General features: G+C 35.3%; 1 non-coding gene across 1 annotated transcript; it reads left to right on the plus strand.

Annotated features, from left to right (window-relative positions):
* The first annotated feature begins 18,677 nt into the window (after positions 1–18,677).
* LOC136201828 (small nucleolar RNA R71) lies at positions 18,678–18,784 on the plus strand. The gene has a single exon (XR_010674167.1). It is a non-coding gene; the product is annotated as a small nucleolar RNA R71 (small nucleolar RNA).
* The last annotated feature ends 396 nt before the right edge of the window (positions 18,785–19,180 follow it).

The raw sequence follows: 19,180 nt of genomic DNA on the forward strand, positions 1-19,180 counted from the left end.
CCTTCTCCAATGCCCGTCTTTACCACAGAAGTGGCACTCTCCTTTGGGCTTCTTCACTTGCTTCCCCTTAGCTTTAGTGGGCATGGCCCTCTTGCCCTTCTTGAGATGTCTAGGATTGGGAGGGTTCCCTTTCCTCTTCCTTGATCCCTCAATGACAAGAGCCGGTATTGCATTGTCTTTCTTCATATTGGGCTCAACCGTCCTGAGCATGTTTGCAAGCTCTTCAAGAGAGGTTTGCAAGTCATTCATTTGGTAGTTCATGATGAACTGTGAATAACTCGTTGGGAGGGATTGAAGAAGTAAGTCTACACTTAGTTCATGATCCATCGCGAATCCAATATTAAAAAGCTTGGTAATATAGCCAATCATCTTGACACAATGTGTCATCACAGATGTGCCCTCTTGCATCCTGCATCGATACAACAGCTTCGATATCTCGTAGCGTTCGCACCGAGTCTGTTTCTCAAACAACTCTTTCAGGTGCGCGATAGTGGAATAGGCATCCATCTCCTCATTTTGCCTTTGCAATTCTGGTGTCATTGATGCAAGTATGATGCATCCCGTGTGATTGTCATCGGACTTATGCTTCTGGTAAGCATCAATCTTTTCGATGGGAGCATCATTAGCTGGGGTAGGGGGCATCGATGTATCAAGTATGAAGGAAAATAGGCAAACATTTGGCAGCGGAAATATAATTTTTTTAACCTATTTCCTTAAACCAAGATCTGTTAATCGTTATTTCATACAAGGAAGGATATAAGGAAATACCTTTTAGAAGAACTATCTACTATTTCTAGCGAAGTGCCCTCAACTCTAGTTCCGAGTTCACGAGCACAAACCAAAAGACAAGATCAAACAAGTTAGAATCTCAAGCAATAAATAGCAACCAAAATAGATTACCTCTAACAAATCAACACAAGATCAATGATAAAGAGAAAGAAATGAAATCAATTGAATGGAAGCAAGCGGTGGAAATTCGATCCTCTACGGTAGGGGTCGAATTTCTCTCTCTATTAGGAGTTGGCCACAATTCACATATAAGGGGGGTGGGGGGATATAAATAGCCTTTTGTATCTAAACCCTAGTTAGATAGAATTAGGTTACTTCTTTAGAGTTTTATTCTAAATAAATACTCCATAAATATTATCTACAGTTATTAGATAACTTCTTTAGCGTTTTATTCTAAATAAATACTCCATAAATATTATTCATAGTTTTTTAGATAACTTCTTTAGAGTTCTATTCTAAATATAAAGATAACATTAAGTTGTTTGATGGAAGCAATTTAACCACTTTAAACCTTCTAACTTAATTATCCCATAATTAATTTAACCACAATTATAATCTAATTATAATTGTCTAAAATAAATTAATTATTCTTAAGAGGCTGATCATCCTCAGACGGTGCATCAATGGCAGCTTTCTTTTGCGGCCCTTCATTATTTGGGCCTTTATGGACTATATTGGGCTTCCATCAATTAATTAATATCCATTCCTCTTTTTGGTTCCAAGTCTTATGTGTGACCCATTAGGTTCTTATTACTACTAGCCGTATACAACCATTAAATTAATTTCCCAAAATTACATTTAATCTTTGTATAACGGAATGAGTGCGAGGACTGTGATAGGCAGAACCGTAAACATTCCCCCAGAGTTATAAGAAGACAGGCTGATTCCGTCGTTGACCTTTCCGTATTAGTTACAGTATAATTCGATCCTTTATCAATTACATCCTTGAACAGAATCTTACGACTATGGATTATGTCAAGTCACATACATCGAGACGTTCATTTTACTTGTAAGGTTAAGTGAAATCTCTATTTCAAGTTTTAACCTATAACCTTGCAAGGATTTAGAGTCAAGTCTTCCACAAGCGATCCTTGGACGTATCTCCCATTTATCAGGAGTGACAAATGCTCAATCCAATGTTAACTATCCTGCAATTACTTCCTGTGATACCCAACGCCTTCCCACACACACCACAAAGTCATCCCACTAATTTTCTTGTAAATACAAGCTTCTTCGCAGTTTTGTTCGAAACCAAATTGTTTTATGGTTTCATCAAAGCATTTGTTCCAGCTCCTTGATGCTTGCTTAAGTCCATAAATGGATCTCTGAAGTTTGCAAACCTTGGTTGCATCCTTTGATGTGAAACCTTCAGGTTGTATCATATATACATCCTCAAGCAGGTTTCCATTTAGGAAAGCTGTTTTCACATCCATTTGCCAAATCTGATAATCAAAGTGAGCGGCAATAGCGAGCATAATTCTGATTGATTTGGACATGGCTACTGGAGAGAAAGTTTCATCATAATCAACTTCTTACTTCTGACGGTATCCTTTCGCTACTAACCTAGCTTTGTAAGTGCTAATCTTTCCATCCATGTCTGTCTTCTTCTTGAAGATCCACCTGCACCCAATGGGGTTTATCCCTTCGGCTGGATCAACTAAACTCCAAACTTGGTTGGTATACATGGAATCCATTTCAGAATTCATGGCTTCAAGCCATGCTTTGGAATCTGGACTTGTAAGAGCCTCTTCGTAGTTCTCGGGTTCGTCGTCTAACACGAGAACCTCTTCATCATCTCCCACTAGAAAACCATATCTAACTGGGATTTCATGAACTCTTTATGATCTACGAGTAGGTAATGGCACTTGAGTCTCATCTAATGGGACTACCTTGGGTTCCCCAATCGCCTCTGTTGTTTCAGTTGGTGTTTCCTCTTGAACTTCCTCAAGTTTGATCATGCTTCCCGTTTGTGTTTCTTCAAGAAACTCTTTCTCTAGAAACACTTCATATTTGGATACTATTACTTTCTGGTCATCTGGATGATAGAAGTAATACCCTATAGTTTCCTTAGGGTATCCTATAAAGAAACACTTATCAGATTTAGCATCCAGTTTATCTGATACTATACGTTTGACAAATGCTAAACAACACTAAATTCTCATAAAAGAGAAATTAGGTTTCCTACCAATGAACAATTCATGTGGTGTGGAACTAGCGGATTTGGTGGGTACTCTGTTTTGTGTAAAGAGGGCAGTTTCTAAAGCATAGCCCCAGAACGTCTTTGGAAGTAATGATGTGCTCATGATGGATTGTACCATATCCAATAAGGTACGATTTCTCCTTTCAGATACACCATTGTGTTGTGGTGTATAAGGAGGTGTCCATTGTGAGCAAATCCCACATTCAGTTAGATAATTCAGAAAATCATCTGAAAGATATTCACCACCTCGATCCGATCGAAGTATCTTAATTTTCTTTCCTGTTTGATTTTCTACTTCATTCTAGAAGCACTTGAATTTCTCAAAAGCTTCTGACTTGTGCTTCATCAAATAAACATAACCATATCTAGAATGGTCATCTATGAAGCTAATGAAGTATCTGAATCCTCCTTTTGCTTGGGCTGATATAGGACCACATACATCTGAATGTATTAATCCTAGAGTGTCTCATACACGCTCACCTTTATTTCTAAAAGGTGTCTTTGTCATTTTTCCTTTTAAACACGCTTCACATGTTTCCATTGATTCACAATCAATTGAATCTATAAGCCCATCTTCATGTAGCTTAAGCATGCGTCTTTTGTTTATATGGCCTAAACGACAATGCCACAAGTAAGTTGAATTATCTAGCTTATGTCTTTTGGTATCAATTGTGAATACAAAAATCATATCATCTAAAACATAAATCCCATTTAATGATATTCCTGAAAAATAGAAAATCCCATTTCTATAAAACTCACAAATTTTATTCTTTATTGAAATATTAAAGCCATCATCAACAAGACAGCTAATAGAAATAATGTTTCTAGACATCTCTGGAACATACAAACAGTTCCTTAATTCTATTACAAGCCTAGAGGGCAAACTTAAAACATAATCTCCAATTGCGAGCGCTGCAATTCTTGCTCCATTCCCAACTCGCAAGTTTATGTTTCCTTTCTTCAATTCCTTAGTCAGTCTTAGTTCCTGCATATTTGTACAAATATGAGATCCATATCCGGTATGCAATACCCAAGATTCAAACTATGAAATTGTATTTATTTCAATATAGAACATACCAGATGTAGAAGCACCATCTTTTCCCTTCTTGAGGGAGGCTAGGTACTCCTTGTAGTTCCTTCTCCAATGCCCGTCTTTACCACAAAAGTGGCATTCTCCTTTGGGCTTCTTCACTTGCTTCTCCTTAGCTTTAGTGGGCATGGCCCTCTTTCCCTTCTTGGGATGTCTAGGATTGGGAGGGTTCCCTTTCCTCTTCCTTGATCCTTCAATGACAAGAGCCGGTATTGCCTTATCTTTTTTCATATTGGGCTCAATCGTCTTGAGCATGTTTGCAAGCTCTTCAATAAAGGTTTGCAAGTCATTCATTTGGTAGTTCATGATGAACTGTGAATAACTCGCTGGGAGGGATTGAAGAAGTAAGCATACACTTAGTTCATGATCCATCGCGAATCCAATATTAGAAAGCTTGGTAATATAGCCAATCATCTTGGCACAATATGTCATCACAGACATGCCCTCTTGCATCCTGCATTGATACAACAACTTCGATATCTCATAGCATTCGCACCGAGTCTATTTCCTAAACAACTCTTTCAGGTGCGCGATAATGGAATATGCATCAACCTCCTCATGTTGCCTTTGTAATTCCGGTGTCATTGATGCAAGTATGATGCATCCCGCGTGATCGTCATCAGACTTATGCTTCTGGTAAGCATCGATCTCTTTGATGGGAGCATCATCAGCTGGGGTAGGGGTATCGATGTATCAAGTACATACCCTATTTTATCGAACTTCAAAACGATTTTGAGGTTGCGATACAAGTTGGTGAAGTTTGAACCGTTCAACTTGTTCTCGGTAAGTATATTTTGCAGATTGGTTTTAGTCATGATTTTAGGAGTGTGTTTTAATTTAACCTGAGAGTGAGAAAGAGTAAACGTATGTTTATTCATTTGCTTTAAATTATATCAATTTAAAATTATATGACTTTATATTTTATCTTAAATTGCTCCCACTATTTTTCCAAATTAATAGCCCTCAATATTAATCCGAAGAATTTCACAAATTCTTTAATGGGCTAGGATCCTATCTAGTGAAGTTTCGTCTTGAGTGACTCAACAAGCTAGCCCCATTCGATAGGTAGATTCGTGTAATCAATCATATCACCAATATGACTCCTAGGTTATTGGGTTACTAACCACATTAATAACTAATACATCTTTGTTATTAATCCCAACCATATTGCCTACTAGTGTTGAGCGATTTCCGCAAGTGCACGGTTTTGCTTGTAGTAATAAAAAGATATCGATCCCAAAGGGAACGCTTTTTAACGAAAATTTATTTAAGTGTAATTTAAATACGACTTAAGGTTTATAAAAATAGTTAATCGTTATTTGAAATTGGTTTTGAGATTGATAGAATAAGAATTAGGCTAGAATATGTAGAATGTTAGAAATCAATTCTGTTTTGAATATGAATTACAAAACAGAAACGTTTAGTGTTTAAAATAAGAGAATAATTGTGTTTGTTTGCATTAAGCAAAGAAAACAACTTTAAACTTTGTATAAACTATAAAAGTGTAATAACGTAAACTCCTTCAATTAAAAGGCTTTGAACCGTAGACAATCTTCCTACGGTCGGAATAGATCGCTACCTTAACCAAATTAATTCTCGAAGAATGAATTTGCCTAAGTGTTCAACAAAGTTTCCTTGTAAAAATATTGAATTTAACTACGTTTTAATGAAAACACCAGAACTCACTTCCGATCATTTACAGAAGTGCTACATAAAAATTTATTGAATTGCATGAACTTTATTAGATGAAGTATGAATTTGATACAAGTTTACGGAGAATAAAAAGCATAGAAGCATTCAAACGACATGAGAGTTCCGGGTCGTCAATCCTTTCCTCAAACCACGTTAGAGTTTGTCAGGCTCCGGGGTCGAATCCGCTACTTAATCTTCTCGCTGAATCTTCGGAATAGAGATGGTTCTTCTACTACCAAAATGTAAACTAATATAAACAGATCTTAATCTAAATCTAAATGCTACTGTGTATGTAATTATTTAATAAACAATGTGTGTACAACATATCGTTTTTACAAAATCGAACTTCTAACTCTGAATCGTTTGACTCAGAATTTCTGCATAAATTCTGTACTAAATCTTAACTCTCAATTATCTCTCTCAACTCTGAAATCGACTCTCTATTTATAGTTGTTGAAGAGTTGAGTCTAGGGGACGTGTCTGCTGCGAAGAGACGTTTCTATCCAATCGAACGGACGCGTATCTTTGAAATCGAACATGTGTAAATTGTGCTGCCTGAAAATCTGATCTTGCCGAGAATAGAAAATCTCTACCGTTATTAGGGGGGTAAATTTCAGTCTTCAAAATGAAGGAGAGAAGTGCCTGGGCGACGCGTGTCGCGATCGAGAATAAGGAATCTCGATCGCGAGATGGGAGGTTTTTCTCCGTCTCCGACTTCGTTCCTTGTCTTCGTTTTGGTGCATTTGATTTTCGTCGTCTTTGACTCTTTTCGTAGGGTTTTTCCTTCGTTTCTGACCTTTTTCGCTCCTATTTGGATTTTACCAAATATTTAGGTACCTTGCATGAAAGAAACATATTCGGACGTAAAAGTCCTCTAAATAGATATAAACAACACAAATTCGTAGCAGAACTGATGTAAATAATGATGATATTTTAGGTATATTTTGGGCTTAACAAATCTCCACACTTAATCTTTTTCTAGTCCCGAGCAAAATTTCACTGAACTTATTCTTTAATTCACCTCTTTATGAAAATAAAACATATATCTTTGTATTTCGTTTAAAATTAGTTAAGCCAAAAAGATTAACCTTGCATGGGAAATTTATACGCAAAATATCAAACTAACTAGAATAAAGGCGATATATCATTCATCTTGTATTTTCAATTTTTAAATTGAAGTATTCGGGACAATGTAAGCACGCATGCTATTGAGTCTTTCGTCTCAAGGCATTTCAAAGCACAAAATTTCCTTTCCCAAACCTATACTATTATATGAAATAAGTATTTAAGGTTGATTTATCTGCTTAGTTACGCTCGAGATAAGGGTGGTCTTGATCGTAACTTTATATGTATTTTATTTGTGTTCGCTTAAGAGGTACCGACCATGCCATGAGTGGACGCAATCGTTACTTTAAACTTTTAAACATGCTTAATTTTTGCTTTGAAACGTTCCTTTCATACCTCGATTGTGATAAGGGTGGTCGCAATCGTGGCCAAAAGTAGACGGTACTTAATTTTCTTCCCTTTCATACCTCGATTGTGATAAGGTTGGTCTCAATCGTGGCCAAAAGTTAAGAATTCGACTAATTGATTTAATGAATTATAAAATTATAAATTGGGAAAAAGAAAAAATAGCACATTCATCCTATATTGACTTAAAATTCAACATGTATTATGGCTAAAGTTTCCTTAAAAACTTCATTGGTGTTAATGTAAGACGAAAATCAAACCGAGCTAAAAATTGTTAGTTCAATTTAATGCCTATAAACCTAATTGAAAATTTAAAAATAAAATTTATTGTATCATGAATTTTGCATGATATAAAATAGAGATTGTAATAAAGAATTTTTTACTTAAATACATTCACTCGAGACAATTTTACGTAAAATCGTATCGGAGATTTGTGAAAAAATTAGAAAATGTTGCCCGTGTAGAAATATATTATTTCTAACGATAATGATAACCTTCAAATAATCATAAGTTAAATGTATATTGTTTAAACATATGAAAATGTCAAGTTTATAAAAATAATAACGATAGAGTTATGAAAAATAATGTTTATAAAATAAATGTTAAGTTGAATAAATACGTTGCAAAATGTGTTACATTTGCTTAAAATAATTTGTTGCAAATTGTGAATGTTAAAATAGTTTATTAACATGTATTTATGTTAATATGGATGTAATGTATTCTTATTCGTTACATTCATTCGTACTAAAATGAAATATGTAATATCTCCTCCCACACTTAATTTGGACCGTGTCCTCATTGATGCAAAAATGGATAAAACACGAAAAATATACGAAATAACGCATATGGAATAAGATATAAAAATCATGAAGAAAAATGCATCCAACAATTAACATAAAAGAAAAATATTCAACATAAAAAGAAAATTTAAATTGTGCCAAGCATAATGGAAAAGAAATTGTACCAAACTTAAACATAACAATGAGAAATGAGAAAGAAATGATAAAACCTAAGCATGTGATGGTTAATCCGGTGGAGATGGTGAAGTTTCAATATTTTGACGACGGAAGAATGAGAGCATCCGATGACGGGTGGACTTGTTCTCCCTCCTCAAGGTGTTGATATTGTCATTCATCACATTATTGTTCTCAACCAAATCATCAATTCTCAAATTCATTTGTCTATTGTGGGCATTGATTTGGTTCAAAATCCTTCTCAAATCAATAGGATCTTCATCATGTGGTGCTGGGGCTTGTGGTTGTGCATGTGGCTCTTCCGCCGCTTCCTCCTCCACACCGCCTTCTTCGGTACCTACAAATTGAGAACTTGAGGCTCCTCCTCCCGTATTACCACTAAGATGGGCAATACGTGATTCATATGACACAAAAACAGGAAGTGTAAAACTAAGCAACAAATGTGCTCGGTCAAGGGCCGAAATATCCAAAAGAGGGACATAGCCATGGTAGGAAGACATATCATAATCGGCCAATTCTCCACGTGCATCCATCATTAAGCCGGTAATAAAATTTCCTAGGGGTACTTACTTAGTGTGTGACTTTTAAGCACGATACAAATTATTGAAGGAAAATAGACAAGCCTAGGCGCAACGGAATAATAAATTTTTATCTATTTACCTTTTCCAAGATCTGTTAATTGTTATTTCATATAAAGAGGGATAGAAAGTAATACCTTCGGTGAAGAACTATCTACGGTTGCAAACGAAGTGCCCACAACTCTTAATCCGTGTATCACGAACAACAAAAGAAACAACACAGAAAAAGATAACTAATCAGTAATCAACCTTAATAATAGCAATTGCAATGATTGCATCTAACATAAATCGATACGAGATCAAAGAGAGAGTAAGAAAGATTGTAATTAGCCGAGATGGTTGCGGAACGATTCCTCTAGCCCTTCTATTTAGTGTTGGACGAATTATGGGGTTAGGGAGTCTATTTATAGACTTCTCAAAACTCTAATCCCAGTTGTGTTAGGTAATTAAATAATTGGAATCTTATTCGGAATAGGATTCCTAATTAGATAATTAAATAAACACTTTACTATTATCTAAATAATAACTAATTATATCTAGATAATTATTATTAATCAAATTAATAATTAATTAATGTTAGAGATAATTAATTAGCGTTTCAATCACATAAAAACTTCTAATTAATATTATCAGATAATCCTTTAATTTAATTCATAACCATAATTAAATTATAATTATTAATCAAATTAATTTATCCCTAATTAATCTACAAATTTCGGCCCATATATATAGTGTCTCACTAATTACATTTTCGTCCTTCGATTCCAAGCCTCATATGCGACCCATTAGGTTCTTTATTGCCACTAGACGTATATATCCTTTGAAATTGTTCATCACGATTAATTCCAACATATATATAACGGAATACGGTCGCGAGCTGTTACTAGCAGAACCTATGATATTCCCCCAGAGCAATTAAGAAGTCAGGTTGATAACTGACGTTAACCTTTCTGTATTAGGTATAGTATAATACGATCCTTCATCAACTATATCCTGTCGGTCAATTCCTTATAACCATGGAACGTGTCAAGGTTACATATAACGAAGAGTATGGTTTTACTTGTACAGGTTGAATTGACTCTGAAAGATAAGTTAACTGAAATGTTCATTTCTACTCTTAACTCCATCACCTTGCAAGGATTTCAGTCAATTCACCACAAGCGGCCATTTGGATATATCTCCCACTTATCGGGAGTGACGAATGCTCAATCTGACATTAACTATTCTGCAATTACTTTGTGACCCAACCCTGCTCTCACACACCCTAGGCTCTCACCTGTTGGATCGTGCTCGCACAGAATCAAAGTATCAGACTCCATAATCCAGAATCACTAATTAACGAATGTTTGAGTCTGAGGATTAGTTATACCTACTGATACCAATGAGATGAACAGTTAACACTTTTAGATAAATTAATCCATGCTGTTATCTCAAGTCGGGTCCCAATCCTAATGAACTCCTTCACCGGATCCATGTAACTGTCTAGATATCTAAATATCTAAAGCTTGTGAGATCAGCTTTCTGTCTCGACAGAAAACACCGTTACATGCAAGTCTCAACAGTAATATGCCAACCCCTATAACATATTACTTGACTTGGGTTGATTTTAAGTCTATTGGTCTATTATAAAGTATAGTCTCACTTCATGCTTATATGAACACTTTATAACTACTTAAATAAACTTAGGATTACTTTCTTTATGAAAGATTTGTGCCTTTATATATAGTTACATTTTAATGCTATATATCTGATTAAACAAATGACTAAATAAACAATTTATTCATTAATATTTATATCCTAAAACAATTGTCTTTAGGACACTAAACTCCAACAATTATCAAATAGCATTCCGATGCTATTAACCCCTAGACCTTTCAATAAACAATCCAGAACAAACAAATCACGAACTTGAACCTTTGAACTTTCAACCCGACCAAACAGTGAAAAACTCAGAAACTTGTGAAAATAAAACAGACAGTTATCCCGAATAATTTTACTTGAAGTGTTTTTGGGATTAAAATAGGCTTGACCCGAAAGAGTATTCCAAATAGTATTCGAATCAACCTCCTTAGGCTTATCAACAAAACCACTTGTAGGAAACCCGAAAATATTCCCCATTGCTTCATAATCAATAGTATAAGTTACACTATTGTTCCTAAAGGTGATAAAATTCTTCTCTTATCAAATTTCAACGTAACAAAAAATTCCACAAAAAATTCGGTATTGTTAGGGAATTTCATAGAAGCAAAAGTATTCCAACCTAGAGTATCAAGGAGTGCATTAATCCGATCAGAGAAAGATAACTCTCTTACCGAATCAAAATGTAGGAAAGGTATGTCCACAAACTCTATCTTCATGTTGGAAAAATGAGTAAAGCGTTGTGCTTCTTCCTCGGAAGCAATATTGAAATAAGCTCCACAACGGATACGAAGACGATTGGCTTCCGTAACCTTAGGTTTGTGGCCAACAACTTTGGTTCTAGGCATGATGTTGGGTTGGTGTTTGAAGAATATAGAAGAAAAAATGTAGAGAGAAAGGCAAAAGCTTGTGAGGGTTTGAGAATGGTAAATGAATGAATGAAAGAGAAGGTAAAAGAAAAGGGTAATTGATTTGGAATCGGGATAAGATTAATTGGGAAGAGTAAAAGTTGGGTATTGGGAAGAGTTTAGAGTGAGGGATTGGGTAAAAATTGAGGTGATGTGATGTTTGTGTAAGTAGTAGGTATATATAGGGTTGAATAGAGTTAATTATAGGTAGATTAGGAATAGGAAAAGGCTCAAAATCATGCAATTTTCGGAATTCCCCCTGCCTACAGGTCGCGTGTCGCGACCGAGAATCTAGAATCTCGGTCGCGACATGGCCTCTTCAGGGAGGAATTCCCTTCGATTGTGGCTGTGTTTTTGCTGAACTTACCGAGATTTTGCAATCTCGACCGAGATTCGGCCCCTGGTGGCTGAATTTTGCGCGTATTAACTCTGTTCGTGCATTTTTCTGGGTAAATATGTCCTGTATTTGAATTAATTCATACCTGAACTTAAAAACACAAGGTTAAAACATTAAATACAAGGAAAACCAAAAGTTTATCCTCATTAAATATATTAATAATGAATTATTAAAGACCTTAAATAGAATTAATGAACAATTAATGGCATTAAATCATATAAGTTAAATGAATCAATTGTAATGTAATTAAGGTAAATTCATGTAGGTATTAATGTAAAGTAAAAACTTAAACATTAAAAACACAAACAAATAAATGGATTATGGACAGATTCATATCAGAATTTATGTGTTTAAGTGTAATAAATTCATCCTGAAATATGAAGAATCATAATTAAACTTTATATAAGTTCATTATTAAAATGATCTGAAATGATCTAATAAAAAGGTATTAATAAAAAGGTATAAACTTATATGATTTATGAAAATGTATTATCATGTTTTTCATTCCAAACATTATTATAAGTTATTAACATGAAAACGATCTTTATGGATTAAGTGGAATCATGGAAAAACTGGAATTGAAAGAAATGAAAGAAATCAAACTAAGTAAGGAATTGAATTTTTATTGCTTAAAACATAATTACAACTTAAACAGCACATATATACAAAATAAAAATTAAAATAAAACTAAACACAAACTATTTACAAACTTTAAAACCTAAATAAACTAATCTATTCTAAATACTCATCCTGTTGAATCGGGATTCGCATTGCCCTATAACGATCGATCTTCATCTGCACGAAGATTTGCCTCTCTTCAGCAGAAAGAAATCGCGGGCCTACCCTAAAGATAAGTTTCACGACGCCCTCGCATTCCAAGAACTCATAGTCTAATGTTGGAAAGGATTCAGCATCGCTTCAAGGAACAGAAATAGTGCCCTTGGCCCCGAGAATTATTCCACAGATGATATTGCCGAAACCAATCTTCTTATCCTTGGATCGAGAAGCGGCAACAAGACCGTCCATCAAATTTTTTGAAGAGTTGACGGTATTGCCTTGGAAAATATCACCTAAAACGTACAAGTCTGTGTCTCGGACAACACTGCTAAAGTGCGTCCAAATAAACCGTGGCACAAAAACTTGTGCAAATATAACATCGAATTTGAGTTGATGGATTTGTTGTAGGCGAGATGTGGATTGAAACGCCAGAATCCGGTTAACATCCTCCAAATGTCTCTGGATGTCATATCTCTGCCAGGATGATAATTGGTTGTATCCCGTGGCGGAAAACCAAACCAGGCATGTAATTCAGGGTATCCAAATGTAAAGGTTTCGCCATCCCTACGAAAACTTAGACGAACCCGTCGCTTATTCACGAAGCGCAGTGTACAGAAAATTCGAGTATCCAGTCTCCAATAATAGGAAACCGCATGCGGGCAAACTTTGACCAGCCCAAATTCCTCAAATAGCGATCTATATCGTTGCTAATTCCGTGTTCATTTAAGAACTCATCCATATACAGCATGCCAACAAAGAATGTGTAGCGAAGTTGGTAATATCGTCGGCCTTCGTCATGATTATATATAGGAAATGGCACATCGTAGCGTTCTGACAAGTCAGGAAGCTTATTGTGTGAAGCAGCAATCTTCTTAGAAGATTTTTGCTTGGAAGTCATGGTGTTGAAGTAGGAAAAAGTCTCTGGAACTTGTAAAAAGGCGTTGGAAAGAATTTTGAGAAGAAGTCAGAAATGTGTCTGATAAAGATGAAAAGAATAGGAAGAAGAGGCATCAAATTGGACCTCTTGGACTTGAAGAAACTCAATTTTTCGAGTTTGAACAGCTAAGTCTGCAGGAAAGAAGAAGAAACAAGTCTGACAGGTGCAGAAAACACCCGTGTTGCGACCGAGAATTGCCAATCTCGGTCGCGACACGCCATTTCCCTTAGGGGAAATGGGCATCGTAACCTACGTAACCCGAATCTCAACCGAGAATCGCCAATCTCGGTAAGATCAGAAAACTCCTTACCTCCTTGGACAGTTTTTGAAAATGCTGAATATCAACTGAGATTCCTCAAATCTCAACCGAGATTCCTGAATTTCTTCTAATTCGAACCATATACCTAAAATCTGATTAAAAACATGACTTAAATATATTTTTATGCATTTTAAACTTGATATACACTCATTTAATAACTAAAAATCATAAAAAAAAATGAAATCTGTAAAAACAAAATAAAAGCTAAACTAAAAATTTAAACAAAAATAAAACAAGAAAATATATGAAAATTAACGAATTAATCTTCATGAAATTTTGTTACAAACTTAATTTCCCTAATTGGAGCGTTTTTATAATAAATTTTGCATCTATTACCGTTAACCTTAAAACGAACTCCATTAGGTCCTTCAAGTTCTAAAGATCCATAGTCGAAAGTTTTAACGACTAAAAATGGTCCTGTCCACCTAGACTTAAGTTTACCTGGGAATAACCTGAGGCGTGAATTAAACAGCAGCACCTTATCTCCAACACTAAAGCTTTTGACTTTAATTTTGGCATCGTGCCATTTTTTCACTTTTTCTTTATATAATTTTGCATTCTCGTAAGATAAATGACGTAATTCATCCAACTCGTTTAAGTCGAATAAACGTTTCTTACCTGCTTGTTGCAAATCATAATTAAGTGCTTTAATAGCCCAATAAACTTTATGCTCTAATTCTACTGGTAAATGACAAGCTTTTCCATACACAAGTTGGTATGGTGTCATTCCTATAGGTGTTTTAAATGCAGTACGGTATGCCCATAACGCATTGTAAAGTTTATAGGATCAGTCTCTTCTTGAAGACAAAACTGTTTTCTCTAAAATCCACTTGAGTTCTCTATTTGATATCTCTGCTTGACCATTCGATTGAGGATGGTATGGCATAGATATGCGGTGGTGTACTCCATATTTTCTCATAAGTGATTCAAAACTTCGGTTTATGAAATGGGTACCTCCATCACTTATCATGACTCTAGGGCATCCAAATCTACAAAATATATCATCAAGAAACTTAACGACAACCTTAGCATCATTTGTCGGGGTTGCTATTGCTTCAACCCACTTTGAAACATAATCTACGGCTACTAAAATATAAGTTTTACCAAAAGAAGGGGGAAAAGGACCCATGAAATCGATCCCCCACACATCGAAGACTTCAACTTCCAACATGTTTGTGAGAGGCATCTCATCTTTCCTTCCTAAATTCCTGGTTCTTTGACATTTGTCACAACGAATAATAAACGAACGAACGTCTTTAAACAATGTAGGCCAAAAGAATCCACATTCTAATATCCTAGCTACTATTTTACTAACGCCGTTATGCCCTCCATAAGAGCTTGAATGACATTCTGACATTATAGACTTGTATTCATCTTCACTAACACATCTCCTAATTATACCATCACCACAAGTTTTGAACAAGAAAGGATCTTCCAAAAAATACTTTTTAATATCGGAAAAGAATTTTTTCCTTTGATGGAAGCTTAACCCTTCTGGAACAACGTTAGCTGCGAGATAATTGGCTATATCCGCATACCATGGTGACATGACACTTCTTATCTGATAGAGATATTCATCAGGGAAATTATCTCGTATACCGATAGTTTCACCGATAGGACCGTTTTCATCTTCAAGTCTTGATAGATGATCGGCGACAAGGTTTTCTACTCCCTTTTTGTCTTTAATTTCTATGTCAAATTCTTATAATAACAAAACCCATCTAATAAGACACTGTTTTGCATCTTTCTTAGCAAATAGATACCTTACAGCTGCGTGATCGGTATATATAATAATTTTAGATCCTAGCAGATACGACCTAAACTTATCACATGCAAAAACTACCGCTAGCATTTCTTTTTCAGTTGTGGTGTAATTTAACTGTGCACCGGATAATGTGTGACTGGCATAATAAATAACATGAAGCTTCTTATCCTTCCTTTGACCTAAAACACATCCTACGGCTAAGTCATTTGCATCACACATGATTTCAAAAGGTAAATCCCAATCGGGTTTAGCAATTATGGGTGCACTGACTAAAGCTGCTTTCAATGTTTCAAAAGCTTTAACACAATCTTCATTAAAATCAAAGGTTGAATCTTTCATGAGTAAATTAGTAAGTGGTTTGGAAATTACAGAAAAGTTTTTCATAAACCTTCTGTAAAAACCTGTATGTCCTAAAAATGACCGTACTCCTTTAACAGTAGTTGGAGGGGGTAATTTCTCTATCACTGAAGTTTTTGCTCTATCCACTTCTAATCGTTTTTCAGATATTTTATGACCTAAAACAATTCCTTCGTCTACCATGAAATGACATTTTGTCCAGTTTAAAACTAAATTCGTCTCTTCACATCTAGACAATACTTTATCTAAGTTTTCTAAACATGCATCAAAAGAATCTCCATAAACTAAAAAATCATCCATAAAAACTTTCATGATATCTTCAATGAAATCGTTAAAAATGCAGTCATACAACGTTGAAATGTTGCTGGTGCATTACATAGACCAAAAGACATTGTCCTATATGCAAAGGTTCCATAAGGACATGTGAAGGTTGTTTTATCTTGGTCATCCGGGTAAATATATATTTGGAAAAATCCGGAATAACCATCAAGAAAACAATAAAAAGCATGACCGGCTATCCTTTCGATCATTTATTAATGAAAGGTAGAGGAAAATGATCTTTCCTGGTTGCTTTGTTTAGGTTCCTATATTCTATACAAACCCTCTAACCAGTGGTGGTCCGCGTAGGTATTAATTCACCTTCGTCATTCCTTACAACAGTTATGCCTCCATTTTTAGGTACACAATGGATTGGACTAACCCATTCAATATCCGAGATAGGATAAATGATTCCATTGTCTAAAAGTTTAGTAATCTCATTTTTTACTACTTCCTTCATGTTCGGATTTAAGCGTCTTTGCCTATCCGCTTTAGGTGGCTTATCTTCTTCTAAGTGAATTCTGTGCATAACAATACTAGGATTAATTCCTTTTAAGTCTGAAATTTGCCATCCCATACTTCCTATCCTATTTCTAACAACTTCTTTCAATTTTTCTTCTTGAACTTTAGTTAATTTGTTAGAGATAATTATAGGTAGAGAATCGCCTTTGCCTAAGAAAGCGTACCTCAAATGGTTTGGTAACTCTTTAAGTTCTAATTTAGTGGGTACTACAATTGAAGGCGGAACTGGTCCATCTTCTCGAATCAAAGGCTCTGGGTCCTTATCTAATTCTTCTCCCATTATAGGTTCTATTATTTCTTCATTTTGAACAATGTCATTAACACATTCTTAAACTAAGTCTAGTTTCATACAAGCGAATTCCTCCATAGGATATTTCATCGCTTTGTTCATATTAAACTCGATCTTATCTTCACCTATCCTTAAAACTACTTTCCCTTCCGACACATCGACTAGAGCACGTCCCGTGTTCATAAACGGTCTACCAAAAATTAGTGGACAATTAACGTCATATGCAAAGTCTAATATAACGAAATCGGTAGGAAAAATAAATTTGTCAACTTTAACTAAAACATCCTCTATTATACCATATGGTCTCTTAGTGGTTTGATCCGCTAATTGCAAAACCATATTGGTACGCTTGATATCTTCTTCTAAACCTAACTTGTTAAAAATAGACAACGACATTAAGTTTATACTTGCTCCTAAATCACAAAGACAACTTGGTAATTCAATATCTCCCAACTTACACGAGATGGTAAAACATCCAAGATCTTTGAGTTTAGTGGGCAAATTGCTTACCACTATTGAAATACAGTCCTCAGTTAGCGAAATGGATGAAATTCCTTCCCAACTGATCTTTTTTGAAATCAAATCTTTTAAAAGCTTACCATAGTTAGGAATCTGCGTTATCGCATCCATAAACGTCAAATTAATATGCAAATTTTTAAGTTTGTCTAAAAACGTTAAAAGTTGTTTGTCATAGTCTTTATTTCAGGCTTTGTGTGGAAAATGTGGTTTGGGTACAAATGTTTTTGTATTTGAGTCAATTGGTGAACTTTTTGCATTTAATGCATATTCTTTGGATTTTGTTGGTAAATCAGTTCCTGGTAAAGTTGAATCTCTGGGCATTTCCGGACCTAAGTAATTTTTCCCTGAATGAAGAGTGATAGCCTTTACTTGCTCTTTCGGATTTTCTTCCGTATGGCTAGGAAGACTTCCCTCTTTTCGGGATGGAATTGATTTAGCAATTTGTCCAATTTGAACCTCCAAATTATGAATGCTAGATGAGTGGTTTTTAATAAGCTGATCGAATTTATTTTCGATCCGTTTAAAACCATCGTCGTGATTACTTATTTTTCCACCGATAGCATATATAAACTTGTCGATTTTAGAAGATAAAGTGTTAATCGTATCTCTTGATTGATTTTGATAATTATTGGTACGATTTTGATTAGCATTTACATTATTATTATTATTATTATTATCTCTCCAATTAAAGTTGGGATGATTCCTCCATCCAGAATTATAAGTATTAGAGTAAGGATTATTAGTTTGGTTTTGCCCTTGGATAAAATTTACCTCTTCAATCTCGCTCATACCTTCATAATCCACATCCGTTTGGATTGGATTACCATTGGCATCGCACGGTGCCATAAACCTATAAATTTTGTGCGATAAGGCAGAAAATTGGGCTTGTAACATCGTGACTGGATCAAGATTCACTATACCTTTAACTGATGATGTGGTTGAGGACGATGGTTTTGCCACCGGTATGTGTCGACGTTCCGCGGGCCACATACTGCTGTTGATTGCCATTTCCTCCAAAAGTTCTCTTGCTTGGGCTGATGTCTTCTTCATAAATAATCCTCCCGACATATCATCTAATGATCCTCTAGTTGTTGGATTCAAACCATTATAAAATGTTTGCATTAAAAGTGCATCAGGCAATTGGTGGTGTGGGCATAAACGTTGAAGTTCTTTAAAACGTTCCCAAGCCTCAAAAAGAGTTTCATTATCATTCTGAGAAAAAGATGCTAACTCTTTTATGACTCTTGCAGTTTTTGCTAAAGGAAAATATTTTGATAAAAACGCTTGGGCTAATTGTTCCCAAGTCGCAAATGTTGTTCCTGGCATAGAAGTTAACCATTCTTTGGCTCTATCCTTCAAAGTGAAAGGAAAGAGTCGAAGTTTGATTGCTTCGGCAGTCACATCTGGTATTTTAAAAGTGTCAGAAATTTCAAGGAAATTTGTCAAATGGGTGTTAGGATTTTCGTTAGGTAACCCATAAAATGTTACGTTATTTTGCAACATATTAAGCAAAGTTAGCTTAATTTCAAATTGGTTTGCCGTGATTCTGGGTCTAACGATACTATTGGTTACACCGGCCACCCCTGGCCTAGCGTATTCCATAAGTGTTGGTGGATTTGCCATATTTTCTGGCTCGGAATT

Source organism: Euphorbia lathyris, chromosome 7, assembly GCF_963576675.1.
Source record: "Euphorbia lathyris chromosome 7, ddEupLath1.1, whole genome shotgun sequence".
NCBI lineage: Eukaryota > Viridiplantae > Streptophyta > Magnoliopsida > Malpighiales > Euphorbiaceae > Euphorbia > Euphorbia lathyris.